Here is a 26,424-nt window from a genome sequence, read left to right as displayed (position 1 = left end):
ATAATTATTATAATTATTTAGAAGCCTCAATAACTCCAATAAAAATATGGAATAATTATATAAATATTTATGAGAATTTATAAAATTGATTTTTGGCTTTGAAAGTGTAGGAAATTATTTTTGAAAATTTATTTCCAAAAGTTTTACCGATAAAGTCCTATTCAAGAAAAATTCAAAAGAATACGGATCATATTCTTATATTAAAAGAGGATTTTATATGAAGAAAAATGTGATTTTGGAGGTCTAAAAAAATTATGAAAAGTTATAAATGAATAGTAACCGATAAAGCTTTATTATGGTTTGGGATGAAGATCTAATTTGTAGGCCATCTTTTTGGGTCATCTTAAGCCATAAGTGGGCCCCACATTGGGCTAGGAAAAGGCCCAAAATTCATGCAAAATCAAGGCCCCATATTTAAGCCCAATTAAACCTATTTATCTTGGAATATTCTAGGTAATGTACACTTGACATGATCTGGAAATTTCAGCTTGTGATGGCAACCATGTGTCCCTCTTAGGTGGCACATTTTCACACCTAATGGAGGAGGGAGAGGGCAGATCCATTTGCCTATAAATACCCCCTAAAATACACAAAAATAGGTGAAAATTTGACAAAAGAGGGGAGGTTCTGTCAAAGTGTTTTCTTGAGCTTGGAATTTGAATTTAGTAAGTGCATTTGAAGGAGAAACCATCAAGCTTTGGTCAAGGATTCATCAAGGTATGTTTAAACTTTGGTTTAGTTAAGATTAAAGCTCTTGTTTTAGTTGAATATTTGAATTAAAACTCAAGGTAAACTTGTCAGTGTGAGTATGCCTTAGGGAAGGATAAAAGCCTTGAAAATGAGTTAGAATTACCATGTTTAAGTGATGTTTGAATTGATTTTTGGAAGAAAATCAAGTTAGGGTTTATTATGCTCCAATTTAGACAAGAGAAGTTCTAGGGGTAAGAGGTTGTATTGATGTATTTTGATGATTCCAATGAGTTTAAAAGGTGTTTTTGTGTAGGGAAACACAAAAAAAAAGTGTTTAAAATCATTGGAATAAAAAATAAAATTTTTAGAAAAATATATTCAGCCAAAACAGAATGGGAAGGAAGGAGTTTGATTTTAATAAATCTGAATTGATATTTAGATTCTATATGAAAAATTATGTTTAGATTCTACATGAAAAATTATGTCAGAATTAGCCAAGAGATTATTGGAATTAAAGGAGAAATAATTATGTTAAAAATCAAGAAAAAAGGGGATTTAATTAGGTTTAAGGTTAAGTGTTGGTGTTTAAGTTTGAATGATTATTAATGGAGCTTGTAATTATGCTTGGATTGATAGGTTTTGCGGAGAAGAACTAAGGAGAGTAATAATTCCTTGAGGAGGCTGAATTACATTAAGTATAAAAAGTAGCGTTAAACTTATAATTTGATTGTTTATCTTGCTTGCTTAATGTGTTTATGTTGATTGCTTCAATTAGTGAATTTGTGTTGTGGCAATTGTTGATTTTATGACACTTGAAATGCTTTGGCCAAATGCATAATGTTATGCTAATGTGAGTATGTAGTTGTTTCCTTCCTTGGCATAATGTATGACATGATTTTATGTGACTTAAGGAAGTCTTTAAATTCTATCACATATCACATTATGCATTGCTTGATTAACATGATAATTATAGTTCTTTGCTACTAAGATTTCTATGAAATCTCATTCCCTCCTATGTTAAATTATGCATTAATAGGGAGTGGTTCAAATATGGATAAGGGCAAGGAGTTGGTATTGAGCTAAGGAGGCCAAGTGACTTTTATGACATTGTATAAAGTTTATGTTGTATTTTATTGAACTTTGGTATAATTTTGTAAGGAGTTATGGATATAATATACTTTGGAACTATGTAATTTATAATGCTGAATGGTTGTTTATAATTATGTTTTGGTGTGCTTGAATGGACGGTATATGGAAAAGAGAAAAGAAGATTCAAGAAAATTGGTTTAAGGGATAAAAATGCCTTAAAAAGGGGCAGATTTGTGACGTATAAAATAATGAGCAAATGGATGAGTTTGGACTTGAAATTTGGCAAACTTATAGATCTCATTTTTAGCTTTAAATCAAGTGGAAAATCACCAAATTTGGAGTTTTGTGCTAAGAGATATGCCCTTCCAAAATTGGGCTAAAATACTGGAAAATTAGAAAATGGCCATATGAATAGTATAATTTGGTGAATTTTTTGTCTTTATTTCGTAATGATGTGATACCAATAAGTATTCGTTCCTTATAGAACGCATGACAAGCTTCAAATAGAAATTAGAACCACCTTATTTTGATTTTTCTATAATTAGTTATGAATTTTAAAAGTTGCCAAAGATTTCAATGAACAGTGAATAGTAACCCAAGACCAAATTTTTAAATATTGAATTTTCTCATATTTAAGACTTAGGAAACGGTTCTAAATAGCTCTATTTATGATCTAATATGGTATTAAAAGGAGGTGTAACATAATATGGAATGGCTTAATGATTTGATACGTGGCTCTCTTTCCATGGCAATGAAAAGCATATGAAATCTTGTGCATGATAATTCTAATTACATAGTAACATGTCACATTTATGCATAGCATGATTAGCATGATAATTATGATTGATTTCTACTAAGATTTTTTATGAAATCTTATTCCTTTATGTTCAAATTATTCACTAATTAGGGGTTGGACCAAGCAAGGAGAAAGGCAAGGAGATTGATTTTGGCTGAAACTTAGCAGCCTTATAGATTATATTTTTGGCTTTAAATCAAGTAGTATTTTATCAAATTTGGAGTTTTGTGCAAAAAGTTATGCTTATCCAAAGTTAGGCATAAATTCTGAAAATTTGGAAATTTGCCATATACACAGCACCACTTTGCATTAATTCTAGGATTTATTGATAAGGTTTGATACTACAGAGCATTTTTCCTCTAAAGATCATATTAAGAGCTTTAAATAGGACTTAGAACCACCTAATTTTGATTTTTCTAGTATTAGTTATGATTTTTCAAAATTTGGCCCTAGTTTAGGGTTACATAAATAATAACCCAAATTTAATGAATTTTAAATTTTAAAATTTTCTCACCTAAGGCCATAAGAAGTGGTTCCAAATAGTTCTGTTTGAGATATAATGTGGTTCAAAAGGAAGATGTGACAAAAAGTGTAGAAGATAGCCTTAAAAGTATTTAAAGCTTAATTTCTATTGATAGAAGGTCGATTTCAAGAAAATTTTAATTTAAAAAGTTAGAGGTGGAGTTAAATTCTAAGAAAATTTAGAGAATGTCCCCTCATCAAAAGCTTTGGCACAAAGAATTGAAGTTTTGAAAGCAATGGATTTAACAGGATCCAAGAAAAATTTAACTGATAACAGGAAATTATCCAATTTAATGAGTATAAGCTTGGTGAGACAAAATTACTCCTTATTTTAATGATGAAATTGGCACCAAATAGAGAGGGGAAGGACCTAATTGGAATAATATATATTGTTGAACGGTAAACTTGAAAAAATAAATTATTTAATAAAAAATAGCAATTAAGTGCCAAATCAAGGTAAAAGCTTAAATTTCGCTTCTAGTTTAAGTTGCTTAGTGGTTTAATGGTTTAAATTGTAGTTTTGATGGAGTTTAAGGCATGAAATGCTTAGGGTTTGGTACTATCCAATTTGGTATATGTTGATCTATGGATGAATTAAAGTTTGTTTATGGATTCTAGGTAGAAAATCCTTGAATTATGGTATAAACTTTGTTTTTGGAAAGAATTTCAACTTGTGAAACCAAGGGATTATATTCGGCCAACTAGAGTTTATGGTGCTAGGGTCTGATTCTTGTTGATTTGATGCTTCCAATGAGTTTAGGAGGTCAAATTGTATAGGAATCTGTGAAGAGCATGTGTTTAGAAGCATTAAAATTGAAAATAGAATTTTTGAACCCCACGTACCCTGTTCAGCCAAGAGAAGAAATGATAGAAGGGATTGGATTTTGATAAATCTAAGTTCATACTTGGATTCTACATGAAAAATCATAAACAAAAAGCATGTGAAAGTTAAATTAAAAAAGATTATGCTAAACCCTAAAATAAAGGTTAAAGGGTTAGGGTTTTAGGTTAAAGTGTTAATAAAGATTATTGAAGTTAATTGAAATGACATTGTGTTATTTGATTGTTAGGATCTGGTATTAGACAAAAAAGAATTCAAGAGCAGGAGAAGGAAGTCAAGGAATCAAAGCTAGCAAGAGGAAGCAAGAACTTTCAATTTTAGTGTTAAATTGTTTTGGTTGTTTGTATTATATGTATGTGAAAATATGGTTAACTCCTTACATTGATGTCTTGGCAACTATGTTTAGTTAAGTTGTTGAGTGGTATGATTTATGCTCCCTTTTCATGGTATATTTATGGCATGTTTATGGTATGGTTAATACTTGCATATAACATGAATCTACCTTGCATTTTAATGCTTTAATTGATGTTTTTGCTACTGGGATTCTTTGGAATCTCATTCCATTATATTTGAATCACAATCATTTAGAGGATAGTGTTAGAATTAAGGTTTTGATGATAACAAAGTAAGTTTCTCTGCATTATTTGACAGCTTGTTTGATAATTTTATTTCTCGATGAACCTATGGATAATTGAATTGTTCAATCACCTTATGGATAAAAAGCTAAATATCTTAGCACATAGTTACTGTTTAGAATTTATCAATAACTTGTTTGAGAAATAGAGTTTCAGAACACCTTTTTTGAAAAATGGTAAGTCTCTAAGCTTTACTTACATGCATTTATTGATGACCTTATCAATAAATGAAATCTTCAATTAGCTTTCACATAAACGGTCAGCCTTAATGAACTATGTCTTGCTAGACTACTTTATGAATTATCGATGCTTTTATTGATCTTCATATTCTTTGATAACCTATTTTTAAACTAAGTATGCTTTACTAAACTTCTGTTGATGTTTGATCAACTATTCAATAAGTTCCTATCTGTTTCTCTAAACCTTCAGTTCTGTTTAAAGGTTAATCGATAACCTTATTGACAACCATATTTATCGATCACTTAATTGATAAATGCACTTATCGATCAATTTATCGATCAAGTCACATTTTCATGTCATGTGTTATCTTACCTTTCTTAAAGAGTTTTTCTAGTAGTTTTTTGATAAATCCATTTATTAATAACTTTTCAAATAAAATAGTTCAAATTGATTCTCCAAGGTTACTTCACTTATCAATAAGTTTTTAGATAAAGTGAATTATTGATAACATTTTCTGAAAAGTTAAGTTACCTTGCTCCAAATTGCTCTTTACGTTTTCTTTTAGAAACTATGATATTATTATGTCTTTAAGCTTTTCTCAACATTTATTAATTATCTTATATTTTTAGAAGAAGTAAAGATGGCCCTGATTCAAGAAACAAACCTTTTCTAGTTGGCTTCAAAAGAATTATCTTGATAAATCATCTTTGGTCAACTTTCATTCTTTTATCGATAATCTGTTCTATAATGTCCTTGATCCATAATGAATTTGATAAATGAGTTTGATTCTTAAGTTCTCTCATTTTTAATTAATCGATAACTTTATTAATTAAGCTACTTATCAATGAGATCTTCGATAAATCTAATTCTTTGAGTCTCTGATCTTTGATTTATGATTTTCACTTCTTGTATTAAATTCAAGGATCATCATCTATTCTATTATTCACTTATATTCCCTAATGGAGAAACTTATTTCTCTACCAAGACATTTTTACAGGTTACGAGGCTTAACGGTTATACTATAGGCTCAAGCTACCTATGTTAGAAGTACATTTATTATGAATAATTGTTGCAATTGCCAACAAACACAAACGATATCTCAATGGTTACAAGCTCCTATGTCTAACAGAAAGTGGGAAGTCTCTAACTATAAAACCGTGAAGAGCATTGAATGAAGTAGTGAATAATTAAGCTACCAACTGTCAAAATTAATCTTCTTCATTCAATACTCTGCTTTTCCATTTTGAGCATCACTCTTTATCTTATACACTCCTAAAAGGGAGTTTATGAATCATTCACTTCTTTCAATGAGTAACTCAAGAGCACAAGACTCTTGAGAGGATTATGACCTTGGGAAATAAGGGGGAGCGATTGAGAGTGGGCTCAATTACTGTACTGTGGCACCAAGAGCCCAATCTTGGGGTATAGTGAAAACTCAGAGGTGTTCTAAAAATTAAACGTAGGTCAAGTAGTTGAGACTGAACCAGTATAAATTCCAATGTATTCCTCTTCTACTCTTCTTTAGTGAAATCCTTCTGAACTTATTTCTCTTTCTTTATTCAGTTATTTATTTCTAAAGGTAATTTTTTATCACCCAACTCACCCCCTCTTAGGTAAAACTACCACTAATATTTGGTATAAAAGCAGGTCTCTTTGAAAAAGACTTAACCGTCTGAAGAGAGATCCTAATAGCAAGATTTGGTGATAGCGTGTTACCTGAAAGATGCTCAACGACAAAACCACAGGCTTCAAAAGAGAAAATTTTACATTCTGGAAAATAAAAATGAAGAATCTCATCAAAGCCTTGGAATACGGCTTATGGGATGTGATAGAGTATGGCAACTATATTCTAATGAAGATAGTAAAAATCAATAAGTTCCCAAGAGTCCCAGTGAATTTGACGATAAGGATAAAAGGCTTATTCTGCTGAATGATAAAGCAATCAATATGCTGACTTGTGCCTTAAGTCAGAAGGAGTATTTTTAAGTCTCAAGCCTGAAAACTGTAAAAGAAATATGGGAAGCACTAGAAATTACTTATGAGGGAACAATCAGGATGAAACAGAGTAGGATCAATACCCTCACCACAGAATTCAAATTGTTTATAATGAAATATGGAGAAAGCATTCAAGATATAGAAGTAAGGTTCTCATACCTTATCAATAATCTGACTGCTCTTAAGAAGAAATACAGCCAAGCGAATTGAGTGAGAAAAATATTAAGCGGACTCACCAAAGAATAGGAACTGAAGGTGACGACCATTGAAGAAAAAAAGGAAAATTAATCGGCTTAGAAGTTTGGCAGAATACAAAAGCAAGCCAAGGTATAAAAAAGAAATGAACAAGAAAACCCACAAAGGTATCGCTCTCAAAGCTCAAGAGAGTGAAGATGACGATGAAGAAGATCTGGAGGATGAAGAAATGGGTCTCATAATTAAGAGATTCAAAACATTCTATAAGAACAGAGATGGGAGGCAATTCTAATCAAAGTGAAAAGTCTCTAAGTCATAAATAGAGCCTAAAGAACCAATCATATGCTTTGAATGCAAGAAACCAAGACACATTAAAGCAGATTGCCCACAGTTATCTAGATCGAAGGATAAAGACAAAAGTAAAACAAAAATTCAAAAAGAAGAAGGCCTTTATTACCTCAATATGGGGAGATAGTTCATCAGAAGGAGATAGTGATGGTGAAGAGACAGCCAACATTTGTCTCGTAGCACAAGAAGATAAAGATTCAAAGACCGATGAGGTAATCATTTCTGAACCTTCCTGTGATGAATTACAATATGAATATAATGCTTTACATTTTGAACTAGTAAGAATAGCTAACGAGTTGGTAAGATCCAAAAAAAAATCAAAAGTTTGGAAGAATAAGGAAAGCAAAAAGAGGCTAGCTCGCCAACTTGTATGGAGTGTAAGTAGAGCAGAAAGAAAAATGAAGAACTTACTAATAAGCCTCATTATTTGCATATATTTCTAGTTCTAAACTTATGCTTTTGTCATTTATAATTGCATATATTGGGTATAATTAGCTTTCATTGTGCACAAGAGTTAGTGAAGGGAATTGTGAGGTTTTATTTGTGTTTTTGGATGATTTTATGTGATTTTATTTGTGTGTGTACTTTTGATCCTTTTTGTGTGAATTTCAGGGAGCTCCACTAGCATTTTCGTATTTTGTTTGAGGCGTTGTGGCAAATAGGAGAAAACGCCACGGTGGACTCAGTTTAATAAGGAGCTTAGAATCACTAATTGAAACGACACCGTTTTGACTAGGTGCCGTGGTGGATAGGAAAAGGCGTCATGGCGTACAACAAAAAACTTTAGATTTAAGTACAAAAGTCATGCGCTTGTATGGGGAGAGTTCAGTTTCAGTTCTTTCACCACCAGATCACAAATTCTCTTAGTTTCTCCGTCTTCTCTCAATTCTCTCTTCCATTTTTGTCTAATCCTTCATCTTCCACTGATCATCCATGGATCTTTCATTGATTCTGCTACAAAACAAGACATGAGTGGCTGAATTCTCAAGTTCCCCTAGCAATGAAGCTGACCTGAGTTCATGGAGCTGAACAGGGAGTCTTTTCAGATCTGATTTCCACTTTCTATTCTAAGATTTATTTATATCATTCAAATATTTGTGATTAGAATGAGAATTGTGTGATTAGATTTATGTTTCTTGGAATTTAGATCTGATTAAACATTTGGAAGTGAGTTAGTGTCCTTTGATTCAGTTGAATAGAGGATTCTCTGATAAATTGTAGATCTAATTCAATTTGCTTGGACTTTTGTTCTGTAATTCTGAATTTGATTGATTGATTTTGTTGATTTACAATTATAGTCATCCTTAAAGAATTGCAATTTACTTCTCAAGTGTTCTTGTTAATTGATTTTCTTTCTCTACAGAGCAAGACAATGATCTAGTAAGATAGTTGTTATTGACCTGTGTTTAGAGAGATTTGAGCAGTAGCTGAATCTATCCTTTTGATTGACTCTAAGAGACTCCAAATTATAAGATTGAACAAGGAAGGAAGGATGAATTGCTAGGGGAATTATCATCTCTTATCTAAATCTCTTCTGTATTTTGAACCTTTATTGTTACTTTTTGTTTTGAATTTGTTTCTTGCTTTGATTCACCATTCTAAAACTTAATCCTTCACCTTGGTAATTTGTTAATTAAAGTGAATTGTTAAGAATTTTATTCCAATTTAAGGCTCCTTGAGAAGAATGACCTAGGTAGTGCTTCACTTGCTGCATTTTTCCTAGTATAATTTTGATTACCTAACAATAAGGTCTATCAAATGGCGCCGTTGCCAGGGAGCCCTACTTGTTAAGGTTCTCAATAATTCACTGTTTGCCAAGAAAGAAAAAAAGATAGAAATCTAAAACCAAATAAAGAATAGCATTAGTTTTTTTTCTGAGTGACTTCTACATTTTCTTCATTTTGTGCATTGTGGTTGAGTTACTTCCTTTATTATTGCATATCAAATCCAATTTTTGTAGGTTGTTAAGGATTCAAGACAATTTGGTTAGCTGTGAATTGTTTGAATCCTTGCTACAACAACCTTTTCTATTGATTGTTTTTCCATTAAATCTAATGGTAGTTGATTGTTTTTATGCTTTTAAGATCTTCTTCTAGTAGGAAAACTCATGCCACTGTGTTAAGTTCAATTTGCAGATTTGGTGGTGTGAGAAGTATAAGAAGTTACTGACAAATTTGCTAATCAGGAACAAGCACCGTGGCACATCTCATTAGATGCTGCAGTACCCCCCGACAAAGGTGATTCGATGATAAGCACCACGACAAATTTTACTAAGCGCTTCAACACCTATGCAAAAATTGGCTTTAGAATTGTCTCTATAATAGATGCCGCGATGGATTTGAGAAAGTCCCACAGCAGATTTCACATACTTCCTTCTTAACTTAATGGCTTCTCTCTAATCCTGTTATCGTTTTCTTTTGGCATTTGTTTCTTTAGTCTTTTCCCCTTGTTTCCTAGTTGCATGTCCCAGGATGGGACCCATTTACCTTTTGATTGGGAAATCAATAGAACTCTTAGGCAAATCAAGAAGACCAAACAAATAGCTAATTCTAGAAAGCAACCTACATTGAGTGAACCTTTTCCTCAAGTAGAATCTTGCTCTTCCTCTTCCTCTGAATCTACTTTAGGAGGGTTTGTAGACAATCATTTTGTGATGGATCAAGATAATAACAATACTCAAACTGAGAAAGTTGATGCTGTAAATAGACCTCGAAATGAAAGACAAGCTGAAAAGGCTCTTCATAATGTCAACCCTCAATTGAATAGAGATGATGAGAATAGAAGCATTAGAGAAATAAATAACTCAAGTGTGAACTGTGATCCATGTGGTTTCTATAATTTTAAAGCTGATTTTGAACTTAAGGGGTACCTTGATTTATACCTTACCAAGATTTCTTGGTCTTGTAGGGGATGATCTATATAGGCATCTTCAAAACATGCATGATGTTTGTTCCTCCATAAAGCCTCATAGTGCTCAATTAGAGGATGTACTGAGAAGAGCTTTCCATTTCACATTGGAGGGAAATGCTAAAGAGTGGTTGCAAAGTCTCCCTCAACACTTTATAACACTTATATGGAAACAACTTAAGAAGGCCTTTTTAGAGAAGTATTTTCCTGCATCAAGGACATCTAAATTGAGAAAAGCTATCTATAGAGTTCAGCAAGATAGTAGAGAGACCTTGTATGAGTATTGGACTCGATTTCTAGCCATGCTTTCCAAATGTCCAATTCATCAAATTAACAAGTCTAATCTAGTCCAATATTTCTATGAGGGCCTGCTATCTCATCACAAGAACAAAATAGATGCTGCAGCATGTGGTTCAATATTTCATTTGACTCATCACAATGCTTGGGAATTATTGAAGAAGATGGCTAACAACAACCAACAATTCAGCACAAGGGAAAACCAATCTGTTAATGAAATCTGAAGATCAAGTCCTAATAACTTCAATTCTCAATTTGTTGCCTTGTTAGAAAAAATAGACAAGAGAATGACTAGGATGGAGCAACTTTTGCAAAGCAAAAATATGGTGCTATTGGAACATCACAAGCCTTGGTGGCTCCCTCTTGTGACTCGTGGTTCCACAATGCATTAGACTGAATCTTGCCCTTCTCAGTTTGAAGAAGTGTCAGTAATATATCAATAAAGATCAAGTCAATATTAGCAAAGGAACCCCTTCTTTAACAGCTATAACGAGGGATGAAAAGATCATCCCAATCTTAGATGGGGGAGGAGAGAACAACAAGGAAAGGTTCATGCAGAACAAATTCCAGTAATGCCAACACTCTGAACAAGCTATAGTTCCTTCCCAAACTACTTGTTACACCTTACTCTTAGATCAACTTAGAGTTTAATTAGAAGTATTTTAGACCATATTGGATGGTCTTGAGCTAAAAAATCTCATTTAGGATGTTAAGGACGCTAGTTTTTGGATTTTTATTATTCACTTAGTAAAATCCAGTTTTCTAGTCCAATTACAAAAAATCATAACTTAATCTAAAAAAAATCAAAATGAAGTGGTACAAAATTCTATAGAAAGCTCTTTGAATGCTCTTTCAGGAAAAAATAATCTTGTCAACTAATTCCATTTGAGAAAGTGTCAGGATTTTGTGGAAGTCACCATTGTCGTTTTGGTAAAAAACCTTTCTCCATATTTGGAACCTTAGTTTTGAAAAATCATTAAAAATCACAAAGTTGTCTATTTTTAACATGCTACTTATCAAATTGAAGTTGGAGATGTGATCTCTAAGCATGCAAAATTTCATGGTAAAACTCATTTAGGAGCTTAATTAAAACATGACTCCAAGTTGACAGCTTCCTTAGGATTATAGCACCAACCATGCATAATTATACATAACCAAAATACAATTGTTTTCTCATGGTTCCCCACAATTACTCTTGAATTTGCAGTATTCCCTTAGATGATTCAAGCCCTAAAATGTTGGATTATTTTGGGAGAGTGAGATTTCAATGAAATCCCGGTAGCAAGAATAATTAACCACAACATCAATATGCATCAATTACAAGTATTCCAACCTTTTGCTATTAATAGGGAATTACTTTACTTCATACATATAGCACTCTAACATGCAATAGCCAAGGCACTTAAAGCAAGGAGTATAGCTACACAATCATCATCATCATCATCATTTAGCTCAATCACATAATAGCACATGAAATTGCATAGCAATCAATGCAACAATTAACATTAAAGTTAATTAAATCTTACTACCTTGATCAAAAACTCTTTGATTCTTTGATCTTCTTCCTCTCCTCCACAAATATCAAACCCTAACATAACAATCCATAAAAAGAGTAGCAAGAATACCATCCATACCATATAAACATCAAGAACATAACTCAAGTAACTCTTTAAACCCTTTAAAGCTTCCATCTTTGTTCTTTAATTTTTAGAGTTTGTTTCCTTAACCTTAAAAATCCGCTATTGATTCATTCTTACATGGTTTTTCATGCAGATTCCAAATATGCATTTTGATTTAAGAAAATAAAATTCCTGCTTGCAGATTCAAAGTGAAACATCCTTAATTTTACCCCTCAGAGTATGCATTCGTAAGCGTTGTGGTTCAAGCGGATCACGACACAAGCCCGTGGATTTAAAATTTCAACATAATTACTCATGTTACTATTTACTGTTCAAATTTCATATTACAAGTCCAACTTAAAAAATCATAACTAAATCTATAAACATTGTATTGAGGGTTCTAAAATTCTACAGAAAGCTCTTTTAATGCTCTTTAAGGAAAAAAATCCAATTGGACTTATCCTTACCCAATTCATACAGTTTAATCAATAAAGATTACTGTTCATTTGGAAATTCATATCTCCTTGTGTACACATTCAATTGAGGTGATCTACCTATCATTCTAAAGCTTGGCATGTGTACAACATGTCTGCCAAATTTCATGGCTTAACTTATTCATGTGATAGGTCAAACTGGAGTTGGAAGCTGACTGCTCTAGGACCTGCGTTTTATCCATTAGACAATTCTTACTTTAATTCTTTTTATTGTTTTGGCATGCATAACTTGGCCCTATCCTTTCCCATTCATTCTTATACCTTTCCATTCATGCCATAAACATTCTAAACAAATACATTGCATCATTGGCATTCATATACATAATTTACACAATAGGAGAATTATACATTAACCAATAGCTTCAATCATTAACATGAATAATTCTCCACTTTCTTCTCCTTCCTTCTTATGCTCTCTTTCATGCAATCATTGTCCATCATACTTGACCTAAATGGTTGGTTAGGGAGGAGTAAGATTCAGGAAGAATCTCAGTAGCAAACAATAATCACCCAAACATACATGGCAAGCTTGGCATTTATAACATGCTTGCAACTTAACATCTTTATAACATAATGACATGTTTGGAAATCATCATGCATTTATTATAAAACACATAGGCCTATGGCATATTTCAAACACATTCACAATCACAACACATGAGTTCATAAAATCATATAATATAGAAATATGTCATACATGCAAGCAAATACCAAGCACATAAGAGTAAAGTCAAGTTTGCTATCTTGTGTCTTTAAACTTTCTCTTTACTTCCTCTTGCTCCCTTTGCTACCAACCATTAAGGTTGCTTGCTTAACCTTTGCCATTCATCTTCCTCAATGTCTCATGACCCTAAATGCATCAACACATCATTTCCATTCATTCATTAGAGCCATGGTAATCAATAACATCAACACTTTGTTTTTTTGAGCTATATTGACTTCTAACTGTTGAGCTTGATTTCCAACCTTTCTAAAATTAATTGCACATGCTATTCCCACAAAATTTTGCATGTAGAATCCATTTCCAAGCTCAAAATAATCAAAATCAAACTTCTTCCCCATAAACTAGCCTTGACCAAAATATAACTCAAGTTACATAGTCATGAAATTTAACTAATTTCAACATAAAGCCACTTGATTCTTGTTCCTTTCAAGCCTTTAAACATTATTCTAATATCAATTTCATCTCCCCCTATTCTTAAGAATTTTGTGCAGCATGTGCCCTTAGAGTTTCAAGCTCCCAAAAACCATTAGAATCCATAACTAAGCTCAACAACAATAAGGATAGTGAAAACTACATCAAAAACCATGAACATACCTTGTTTTGGAGCTTGATCTTGCATATGACCACTTAGCCTTTCTTTCTCCCTCTTCTTTCTCTCTCTAGAAACCATTTTTCCAGAGCTTTTCCAAGATTTCCATGAGGTTAGGATGAAAATAAGGGAGGGAAGGGGGTATTTATAGAAAATAAGACTGAATCTCGACCGTTGATCTTAAAAATACGTGGCTTGATTTGGCCCATCCATTTTCTCTTTAAATCTTATAGTGACAAGTGTCCTATGACATCATGCTTATCTGATCATGATGACATCATACTTACCTCATCAATCCACATGCTTTTAATCCAACCGTACACGTGTTTTGCATCTGACCGTACGCGTGTCTTGTATCCGATGTACACGTAATACCTTCTTTTCCTATCTAACTGTACACTTGTCTCCTCCATATTCCTTCATCATTTTGGTATTAAAATACGGAGGAAATTAACATAAAATTCGTGCAAAATACAATCATTAGGTATTCCTCCACCTATCTTGCCATTCTGCACCATATAGGGTACTTTTTCAGGTCTTGACTTTCCTAGGACCACTGGGACATGTTCTAGCACCATTTTCTCACTTCAAATAAATCCACATGGCATTATATAACATACATGAAGAAGGAGCGATGCTTTTCCCTTGTTCTTCCATTAAAATAACTAAAATAATTAATAATATTTATTTCAAAGTGATCTTGACAAATTCTTTCTACCAGTCCATAAATCCAAGAATCTATCTCCAGCTACCAATACTATTTATTCATCAAGGGGAATTCCTCTAATTTTTTTTAGTCCAAAGTCAACCTCTAGACCTTTGACTTTGACTTTCCTTGGATAGTGTATAAATAGGCTTTAAATTTCATTAAAGCCAACCTCTTCGATTTCTGGGGACGGAATTATTTTTAAAACCTGTGATAATTCTTCAAGTATTTTTTTCTATTTTCTTCCAATTATCTGAGGCCTGTCTATACTTTAAATAATTTATTTTAATAATATTCAAAATCAGTCAAAACCCTAGGAATACCATAAATTCCTTCCAAGGGTATTTTTGTCATTTTTAGCCTCATATAGGTCTTTGAACCTTATCCCCATTTTTCTGAAATCTTTCTGAAGTGTTCAGGCCTTAACCTACCATTTTTCATTTTCTGGGATTTTTTCTCGGATTTTCAGGCATACTTTTCATTTTTGCCCTTACTAGCCCAAAACTTTGCAAAATTATGATTTTACCCCTGGTTTGGCTTAACCTCAAAATTCACCTCATTGAGGCCTCCAACATAACCTTTGGCCTACATTTATCTTTATTTCTCATTCCAGGGCCCTGAGACTTCTTTGAGTCTTTAACTTCCTCTTTTCTTAGTGCCAAAAAATGCAATCTGAAAAATGGGGGAGAAGGTGTTGATTTAAGGCCAACATATCTCAACTACCAACATTAATGCTATGCCAAGTGTCACCTCTTTAATTAACCTTGAATCTCTCTCTTAATTAACTTAATCTAAAAGTAATTAATTTTCCAAAAGTCAAGATCCTCTCCATCTAAGGCTTGACACTTGGCAACTTTAATTACCATCCATTATTGGCTTGACAAGTGGCAAATTGTGGGCCAAGTAAAGTGCAAAACTCTAATCTTTACTTTATCGGTGCACTTTTACTCCAGGTTTAATTCATTTTCTATAATTACAGTACTCTAGCCTTTGTAATTATTTTTTGTTAGATTCATAATTTATTTACTCATTTTTTTATCTCCAAAATTCCCTCTTTAGCTCAAACTCAAATTTCCATTAATTATATAAAAAGGAAAATTAATTTTCTTCTTATTATTTTTTTCCACCTATCTAAATAATTAGGAAAAATCTTAGACATTTAAGGACCTCTTTTTAATCCCATAATCTCTTATAATTTCTTGGTATATCATAGGAATTTTCTTGGGATTTTATTCTCCTTCCAAATATTTATTTGGAATTTTTCAAATAAAAGGCCTCAAATTAACCTAAATTACCCTTAAATTCCTTTGTAATTTTTCCAGGGGTAATTTGGTTATAAAACCAATTATTAACCTCATATAATTCTCAAGAAATATTATCCTTATTTTTTCTTAATTGTTTGAGACTTGGAAATATTTTTCCATAACTATTTTTGACCAATTTTTCTTAACTAGTTAAACTTTTATAATTGACTTGAAAAATCATAATAATTATTTTTCACAATAAATCTTCCATTTCTCCTTATCTTTTTTGGCTCTTAATTGTTTACGAATATCCTTATTCCTAATTAACATATTACTGGATGTGACATTTCTCCCCCTAAATAAATTTCGTCCTCAAAATTTAAAACGTACCTTAATAGAAACACTTGGGATACTTTCCCTTCATTTCAGTCTCCATCTCCCATATAGCTTTCTCTGGTGAAAGACCCTCCTATACTATTTTGACTAGTGGAATCTGCTTGCTTCTAAGTTGTTTGACCTTTCGATCAATGATTTGCTCTGGTTCGACCTCGAAAGGCAAGTTGTCTCGAAGCATAATGTCATCATAAGTTATGACATGTGTCAAGACTGGGCAGTATTTCTTCAATTAAGAGACATGGAAGACATCATGAATTTGACTCAAATTCAGGGGAAGAGTCAACTTGTAAGCTATTGGTCCAGCCTTGACAAAATTTGAAATAGTCCCACGTACTTCGGACTTAACTTCTTAGTCTTTAGGGGTCAATCGACTCCCGTCATTGGCGACACTTCGAGAAAAATGTGATCACCAACCTTAAACTCTAACGGTCTCCTTCTAGTATCTGTGTAGCTCTTTTGTCTACTTTGAACCGTTAGGAGTCTTTACTGAACCTTAACTTGCTGGGAGGTCTGTCCACTATATCAAGATCAAATACTTCTTTCACCGAGCTTGGTCTAGCATAAAGAAGATCTACATTTCCTTCTATAAAATGCTTCATATGGCACCATTCAAATACTTGAATGGAAACTGTGGTTGTAGGTGAATTCGACTAACGGTAAGTATGTATTCCAATTACCGCTGAAGTCAAGCACACACACCTATAGCATAACTTTTAGTGTTTGAATCATTATTTCTGTCTACCCATCCATCTGCGGATGGTAGCTTGTACTGAATTTGAGAGTAGTGTCTATTTCTTTTGTAAGGACCTACAAAACTCCACTGTAATTCTCGAGTCTCAGTGCAAAATAATATTGCTTGGGATACTAGGTAGCTTAACACTCTCATTAACTTTATTCTCCATTTATGTTGGAATTAGCGTATTCTTGCCAAAAATAGCTAACATTTCTGGCTTTTGCACTCTCTTACCTTACTTCCCAGGGGTTACCTATCATCAGAATATTCTTGCCTTAGCACGCTCAACTAAATAGTGCTGACGGGAATTTGAGGTGCTGATGCTGATAGGCTTAAACCCTTGTTCTTTGTTGTCTTAGACCCATCTTGTTCTATCTTTAGTCGGGTCCTTTCAGCTTACATTCATGACCCTAGCCTTATCTTAAGGATCTGCCCGTCAATACCCAGTCTGTCTTTGTATCACAAGGGTTCTTCCCGTATCTAGAGCTAGCTTGAATACTTCTTGCTTAGGTATTACGGCTCTGATTCTTCTAACTTTGGCTTTCCTTTATTAATCGGAAGGAAATTGAGCCTAGCCTAATCAATGATAAGGTTGTCTAGAAGGAAGTCATGGGTACTTGATAAGTCTCATTATTTGCATATATTTCTAGCCCTAAACTCATGCTTTTGCCATCTAGATTTGCATACTTTGGGTATAATTAGCTTCCATTGTGCATAAGAGTTGGTGAGAGGAATTGTGAGGTTTTGTAGGTTGTTTTTGCATGTTTTTATATGATTTTATATGTGTGTACTTTTGATCCCTGCTTTGGTATGAATTTCAGGGAGTTTCAGTAGCATTTTCACCATTCTGTCTGAGGCGCCATGGCTGATTTGGGAAAGCGTCGCGATAGATTTCCAATGGTACTTTCGGTAAAAGGCGCCGCGGCGGATGGACAGATACGCCACGGCGGACTGAAGTTTTCATGAAGCTCAGGATCACTAATCAAAACGACGCCATACAGGACAAGCGTCGTAGCGGATTGACAGAGGCGCCGCGGCGGATGACAGAAAATTTCAGATTTAAAAGCAGAGTCGCGCGCTTCAACCAGGACCTGGATTTTTCAGTTCTTCATTCTCCCTCGGGACGCAATTTTCTTGTTCTCTCTGCCCTCTCTCATTTCTCTCTTCCATTTTCGTCCAAATCCATCATTTTCCACCGATCATCCATGAATCTTTCATCAATTCTTGCTGTTTCTGCTCCAATCCAGAGTATAAGTAGCTGAATTTCCAAGTTCTTCTAGCAATGAAGCTGACCTGAGTTCATAGAGCTGAACAGGGAGTCGATTCAGATCTATTTTCCACTTTCTATTCTAAGATTCATTTGTTTCAGTTGAACAATTGTGATTAGAATGAAGGTTGAGTGATTAGATTTATGTTTCTTGGAATTTAGATCTAATTGAACATTCAAATGTGAGTTGTGTCCTTGATTCAGTTGAATAGAGGATTCTTTGTTGATTTGTAGATCTAATTCGCTTTTACTTGGACTGTTGTTCTGTAATTCTGAATTTTGATTGAATGAATTGATGATTCACAGTTGTGATCATCCTTAGAGAATTGCAACTTGCTTCTCAAGTGTTCTTGTCAATTGATTTTCCTTCTCACCAGAGTAAGACAATGAATTTAGTAAGATACTTGTTTCTGATCTGTGATTAGAGAGATTTGAGCAGTAGCTGAATCTATCCATTTAATTGACATTAAGAGACTCCAAATTATAAGATTGAACAAGGAAGGTTGGATAAATTGCTAGGGGAACTACTATCTCTTATCTGAATCTCATTTGCATTTTACCTTTCATTAGATTTGTTTCTTGTTTTGATTTCTCTTTCCTGAAACTCAAGCTTTCATCTTGGTAATTTGATAATTAAAAGTGAATTGTTAAGAATTGAATTACAACTTAAGGCTCCTTGAGAAGAATGACCTAGGTATTGCCTCACTTGCTGCATTTCCCTAGTAAAATTTTGATCACCTAGTGACAAGGTTTATCAATGGCGCCGTTGCCGGGGAGCCTTACTTGTTAAGGTTCTCAGCAATTCACTGGTTTGCCAAGAAAAAAAAAATATTTGAAAGCCCAAAACCACATAAAAAGTAACTTTAGTGCTTCTGACTTGTTTTTGTATTTTCACTCTTGTGCTTTGTTGTTGAGTCATTTCCTTTATTGTTTTGTTCTGAATTCATTCCATAGGTTGTCAAGGAGTTAACACAATTTGGTTAGCTGTGAATTGTTTGAATCCTTGCTGTAGCAACCTTTTTCCTTTTAAGTGTTCTTCCACTGATTCTGAAGATGGTTGATTGTTTTTATGCTTTTGAGATCTTTTTCCTGTTGAAAAACTAATACCATTGTGTTAAGGGTTCAATTTGCGGGAGTGAAGGTGTGAACAGTGTCAGAAGCTGCTGCAAAATTCGTCCATCTGGTTTATCAGTAGCAGGCGCCGCGGCGGATATCAGCAAACGCCGCAGCACCTTTCACAGTATCGATTCTGCAACAAGCGCCGCGGCGGATTTCACCAGAGGCCGCAGCGCCTACCCAATTCTGGCTCAGGGGTCGTGTCTGTAATAGAGGCCGCGGCGGATCTGAGAAAGTGTCGCGGCGGATTTTACAAATCCCCTCTTAACTTTTTGTCTTCTCTCTGATCTCTTTCTTTTGTTTAATTGCTTTTTCACATTTATTTTATTAGTCTATTCTCTTGTTCCTTAGTTGTATGTCCCAGGATAAGACCCTTTTACCTTTTGATTGGGAAATCAATAGAACTCTAAGGCAAATCAAGAAAACCAAACAAATAACTGAAGCTAGTAAGCAACCTATATTGAGTGACCCTCTTCCTCAAGTTGAATCTTGCTCTTCCTCAGAATTTGAATCTACTTTAGGAGGGTTTATAGACAATCATTTTGTGATGGATCAAAATAATAACAATGCTCAAACTGAGAGAGGTGATGCTGCAAATAGACCTCAAAATGAAAGGCAAGCTGAAAATGTTCTCCATAATACTAATCCTCAATTGAATAGAGATGAGGAGAATAGGAGTATTAGAGAAATTAATAACTCAAGTGTGAACTGTGATCCATGTGGTTTTTATAACTTTGAAGCTGATTTTGAACTTAAAGGTACCTTGATTAATACCTTACCAAGATTTCTTGGTCTTGCAGGTGATGATCCATATAGACATCTTCAAAACATGCATGTTGTTTGTTCCTCTATGAAGCCCCATAGTGCTCAATTGGAAGATGTGCTAAGGAGAGCTTTCCACTTCACATTAGAAGGAAATGCTAAGGAATGGTTGCAAAGTCTACCTTAGCACTTCGCAACACTTACATGGGAACAACTTAAGAAGGCCTTTTTAGAGAAGTACTTTCCTGCATCAAGGACTTCTAAATTAAGGAAGGCTATCTATGGAGTTCAACAAGATAGTAGAGAGACCTTGTATGAGTATTGGACAAGATTTCTAGCCATGCTTTCTAAATGTCCAAATCATCAAATCAGCAAGTCTAATCTAGTCCAGTATTTCTATGAGAGCTTATTATCTCATCACAAGAACACAATAGATGCTGCAGCCCATGGTTCACTGTTTGATTTGACTCCTCACAATGCTTGGGAATTATTGGAGAAGATAGCTAACAACAATCAACAATTCAGCACAAGGGATAACCAATTTGTTAATGAAATTTTGAGGTCAAATCCTACTAACTTTGACTCTCAATTTGCTACCTTGTCAGAGAAGATGGACAAGAGAATGACTAGGATGGAGCAACTCTTGTCAAGTAAACAATGTGGTGCTATGGGGACATCACAAGCCTTGGTAGCTCCCTCTTGTGATTCCTGTGGTTCTATGATGCATTGTACTGAATCTTGCCCTTCTCAATTTGAAGAAGTGTCAGCCATGTATCAACAAAGATCCGGTCAATATCAGCAAAGGAACCCTTTCTCCAACACTTATAATAAAGGATGGAAGGATCATCCCAATCTTAGATGGGGAGGAGGAGAGAGCAACAAGGAAAGATTCATGCATAATAAATTTCAGCAACGTCAACATTCAGAACAAACTATGGTTCCTTCCCAAACTGCTCAAGAAATTGGTAATTCAAGGAATGATGACATGTCCCTCTTGTTAAAAAGCATGAACAGTATGAATGCTAATCTTAGTGCTATGGCATCTCAAATGGACAGAATTGATAAGCATACCACTGCATCTGATGCAAGAATGGCTGCCATAGAGAATAGGGTTGAACAATGGGAGACTAAGACTTCAAACTTGGCTAACTTTGTTACCCAAATTTCAGATAATCTCAGCAGTTTTCAAGCAAAAACAAGTGGAGCTTTGCCTTCTAATACTGTGATTAATCCCAAGTCATTGAATGCCATAAATTTGAGAAGTGGAAGAAAGGTGAAATTCAATGAGAATGATGAAGAATCTGACTTGGATGAAGATCATTACACTAAAGGGAACCTTGTCCAGAAAAAGAAATCACCAAGGGCGGAATCTGAGAGCTTAAGAGAGAAGCAACTTCTGCAAGGAAGAAATGAAGCTGGGATTAGAAGTGTAACTACTGAAGGTTGCACAACTTAAGCAGGCCCTTTAACTTAGGATGATAAGGGAGTTCATGAAGCACCATTAGGAGAGAATTTGGAGCAATCTTCTTCAAGAATTTCAGAGCCTAACCAGGACAAAGAAAAGATGGAGCAGGATAAAGTTAAAGATTCTCACATGAACAACAAACCGGAAAGTCAAGGTAAGGAGGTAAGCTTGAAAGATCTACCTTTTACTAGAGCTTTTATGTTTAGGCAGAAGGTTGCAAAAGAAAAACAAAATAAAGAAGTCTTAGATTTCTTTAGTAAAATAGAAATTAACATTCCTTTGCTTGATTTGTTGAAGAAAGTGCCTAAATATGCAAAATTCTTGAAAGACATTTGCACTAACAAAAGAAAGTTTAAAACTAATGAATTGGTGCAAGTTGGCCCTAATGTTTCAGCTCTTTTTAAAGCTCAATTACCTGTGAAATGCCAAGATCCAGGAGCTTTCTCCATTCCTTGTCAAATTGGTAAGTTTCATATCTCTAAAGCTTTGCTAGATTTAGGTGCTGCTATCAATGTGATGCTAAGTTCTGTTTACTATGCTTTGGGAATTGAAATCATGAAACCTACAAGTGTCTTAGTGCAATTAGCTGATAAGTCTATTAGGAATCCCAAGGGAATCTTAGAAGACATTTTGGTCTAAGTAAAAGACCTTGTATTTCCTGCTGATTTTTATGTGCTAGATATGACTAATGAGGCCATAAATGAAAGCACATTAATTTTAGGTAGACCATTTCTAAGAACCGCCAATACCATGATTTGCATAAAGGATGGGATTATAAAAATGGAATTTGGTGGTCAAGAAATTCAATTTAACATGTATGAGATGATGAAACATCCACATGAGGATTACTCTCTGTTGGGGCTTAATATGATTGATTTGTCACTTGAAAATGAGTGTGAATCTATTTTTAAGCATGATAGCAATGATGATACTGAAGATTCTTTCGTTTCTTTCTCTTTCATATATTCTCCTTCATCTTCTTTTTCTTTACACCTTGATGATGTCCCTAGCATTGATTCTAAAATTGATGGCTGGCTTTCCACTTGGAGTGAATTGTCTTCAGTTTCATCCATTAAGTCTTCAATTGACGTTAATTCCACACTGTCAAGTGATGAACAACTTGCAAGAAGATTGCTTGTAGATTTCTCAACAGCGCAAGAGAGTGAATCAATTCCTATACAAGAAGGGGAAGGTGAAGGGCACAAGAATCATGATTGCAAGGCCAGCCCAACTCTCATGGACGAACCCCCATTCAAGAAGCATGAAGCTGAACTTTCTGAACAACAGGATTTGCCCTTAAATTCTTATCATATTTTGTATTCCAATCCTGTTTACAAGTCACTTGATCTTAATTTCTTTAACTATGCAGAACTAGAATGCTTCTTGGAAATCATGCAAAGTGCAGCTGCTCCCAAACCTAGGAAATTAAGCATGACACCAACCAAATTTGCCGAAATATGCAGCATAGGGAGTGCACTTTTGCAATCTATTTTTACTTGTGAAATTGGAATTCCTCAAGATTATTCTGCATCTAATTTTGAGTTTTCACATGGATTTACAAATGCTTTAAATGCATTGTTGCAAGGACCAATTAAGGAGTGTTGCTCACATGAGGATGAATGTACAGCTGCAATTTTTGGTATTGAAGCTTTGAAGCAATCTGAAAATAATTGCACTACCTTGGAGCTCAAAAAACTGATACCCTCAGTAGTTCAACCTCCTGAATTGGAGCTTAAACCCTTGCCTTCAACATTGAAATATGCATTTTTAGCTGAAAATAAAAGACTACCGATGATAATTTCTAACTCTTTGACTGATCTTGAAGAGTCTCAGTTACTTGCTGTTTTGAAAAGGTATAAAAGTGCAATTAGGTGGTCTTTAGCAGATATTCCTGGTATTAATGCTTCAATTTGCACTCATAGAATATTGTTAAATGAAAATGCAAAACCCATAAGACAACCTCAAAGAAGACTTAACCCACTCATACTTGATGTTGTTAAAAAGGAAGTAACAAAGCTGCTTAGTGCTGGTATTATATACCTTATTTCAGATAGTGAATGGGTAAGTCTAGTTCAGGTTGTTCCTAAGAAAAGTGGGATCACTGTGGTTAGGAATGAAAAAAATGAATTAATCCCCACTAGAATACAGAATTCTTGGCGTGTTTGCATAGACTATAGGAAGCTTAATGATTCTACAAGAAAAGATCATTTTCCCCTACCCTTTATAGATCAAACGCTTGAAAGATTAGCTTGTAAATCTCACTATTGTTTCCTTGATGGTTTTAGTGGCTATTTTCAGGTTCCCATTGCACCTCAAGATCAAGAGAAGACTACATTCACTTGTCCCTTTAGCACATTTGCATATAGAAGAATGCCATTTGGACTTTGCAATGCACCGGGCACATTCCAAAGGTGTATGCTATCCATCTTTAGTGATTTGCTAGAGAATGGGATTGAGGTGTTTATGGATGACTTTACCATCTATGGAAACAATTTTGATGAATGCTTAGTGAACTTGGAAAAAGCTCTATCTAAATGTGTTGAAAAGGACCTTATCCTAAATTTTGAAAAATGTCACTTTATGGTTCAGCAAGGAATAGTTCTAGGTCACCTAATTTCTAAAAAGGGAATAGAGGTAGACAAGGCAAAAGTTGAAGTAATTTCATCTTTACCCTATCCAACAAATCTTAAGGAGCTTAGATCTTTCCTAGGCCATGCTGGATTTTATAGAAGGTTCATAAAAGATTTCAGTAAAGTGACTTTCCCAATGTCCAAATTACTGCAAAAAGATGCTTCCTTTGATTTCACTGATAAGTGTAAAATGTCTTTTGATGAGATTAAATCCAGATTGACTTCTCTACCCATTTTAACTTGCCCTAATTGGAATTTACCATTTGAATTGTGTTGTGATGCCTTTAACAATGCAGTGGGTGCAGTTTTGGGACAAAAAGATGGTAAGGCTTCCAAGGTTATTGCTTATGCTTCAAAGACACTAGATAAGGCTCAAACTAATTACACAACTATTGAAAAGGAGCTCTTTTCTATTGTTTTTACATTAGACAAGTTTAGACCTTACCTAATTAACTCTAAGGTTACTGTTTTCACTGATCATTCTGCTGTTAAGTATCTTTTCAGCAAGCCACAATCCAAACTAAGGCTCTTAAGGTGGATGTTGTTGATCCAAGAATTTGATATTGATATCAAAGACAAGCCTGGAGCAGAAAATGTGGTGGCTGACCATCTAAGTCGCTTACCAGAAACTACAAGGGGAGTAATTGATTCAGATTTTGTTTGTGATGAGTTTAAGGATTGTTCTGTTTTTGTATTGTCTCTCATGGAACCTTGGTATTGTCACATTGTCAACTTTTTAGTTGCTAGTCTAATTCCTCCTTCGTTGTCTCATTTTCAGATGCAGAAGATTAAGAGTGAGTCTAAACACTATATTTGGGACCCTTCAATCCTTTGGAAGGTATGCAGCGACCAAATCATTCGAAGATGTGTGCCAAATGAGGAATTTCAAGACATCCTGCATGCTTGCCACTCTCAAACTTGTGGAGGTCATTTTAGTGCTAACAAGACTGTAAGAAAAATATTGGAAGCTGGTTTGTATTGGCCATCACTCTTTAAAGACTCTTATGAGTATTGCAAGAATTGTGATATTTGTCAAAGATTTGGTAGCCTAACTAAGAAACATGAATTACCCCAACACCCAATGCTTTTCTGTGAGGTGTTTGAAGTATGGGGTATTGATTTTATGGGCCCCTTTCTTCCTTCTATGGGTTTTACATACATTCTTCTTGCAGTTGATTACCTTTCACGATGGGTAGAGGCCATAGCAACCAAAAAGAATGATGCTGCCACTGTTTCAAAATTTCTGAAAAATAACATCTTTTCTAGATTTGGCATTCCTAGAGCAGTAGTTAGTGATATTAGCACTCATTTTTGTAATAAATTGCTACAAGGGTTATTCACTAAGTATGGTGTGACACATAAGACATCCACACCTTATCATCCCCAAAGCAATGGGCAAGCTGAAAATGCAAATAGAGAAATCAAGAAGGTGTTGGAACGAATAGTTAAACCATCTAGGAAGGATTGGAGTGCCAGATTAGATGATGCGTTGTGGGCATATAGAACTGTATTTAAAACCCCAATAGGCATGTCTCCTTATAGGTTGGTTTATGGTAAGATGTGTCACCTACCGGTTGAGATTGAACATAAGTCTCTTTGGGCTGTAAAAGCATGTAACCTTGATTTTGATTCTGCTGGCATGGAAATATTATTACAATTGAGATTGAAGAGTTGAGACTTGAAGCATATGAGAATTCCAGGTTCTACAAGGAGAAGATGAAAATGATTCATGACAAGCAAATCCTAAGGAAGACTTTCAAGGTTAGAGATAAAGTGTTGCTGTACAAGGCATGATTTACATTTAAACCTGGGAAGTTGAGTACTAGATGGGAAGGACCATACGTGGTCACTAAAGTGCACAAGTTTAGCATGATAGAGTTGCTAGATGAGAAGAGCAGTAAGACTTTCAAGGTCAATGGCCACCTGCTCAAAATTTACAAGGAGAATTTTGATCTACCATAATCTCAGGTTGTCCCCTTCCTTACATACTTTAGTCTGTGTTTATTTGATTATTTTCATTCTTGAACTCCATTTGTGAACAAGTGTGGGGTAGGGCATGACTAGTAGCAAGTGTAGGTTGTTTTTAGTTTGTTTTGAAGTGTTCTGTTGTTTCTTTCCATTCCTTCCTTTACCATTTTTCCTTGCTATCTTTTGTTCAAATTTGCATTGAGGGCAATGCAAGGA

The sequence above is a fragment of the Neltuma alba genome, unplaced genomic scaffold (assembly GCF_004799145.2).
Source record: "Neltuma alba isolate B1F8T4 unplaced genomic scaffold, ASM479914v2 tig00010350_pilon, whole genome shotgun sequence".
Lineage (NCBI taxonomy): Eukaryota > Viridiplantae > Streptophyta > Magnoliopsida > Fabales > Fabaceae > Neltuma > Neltuma alba.
Note: the sequence above shows the minus strand (reverse complement) of the source record.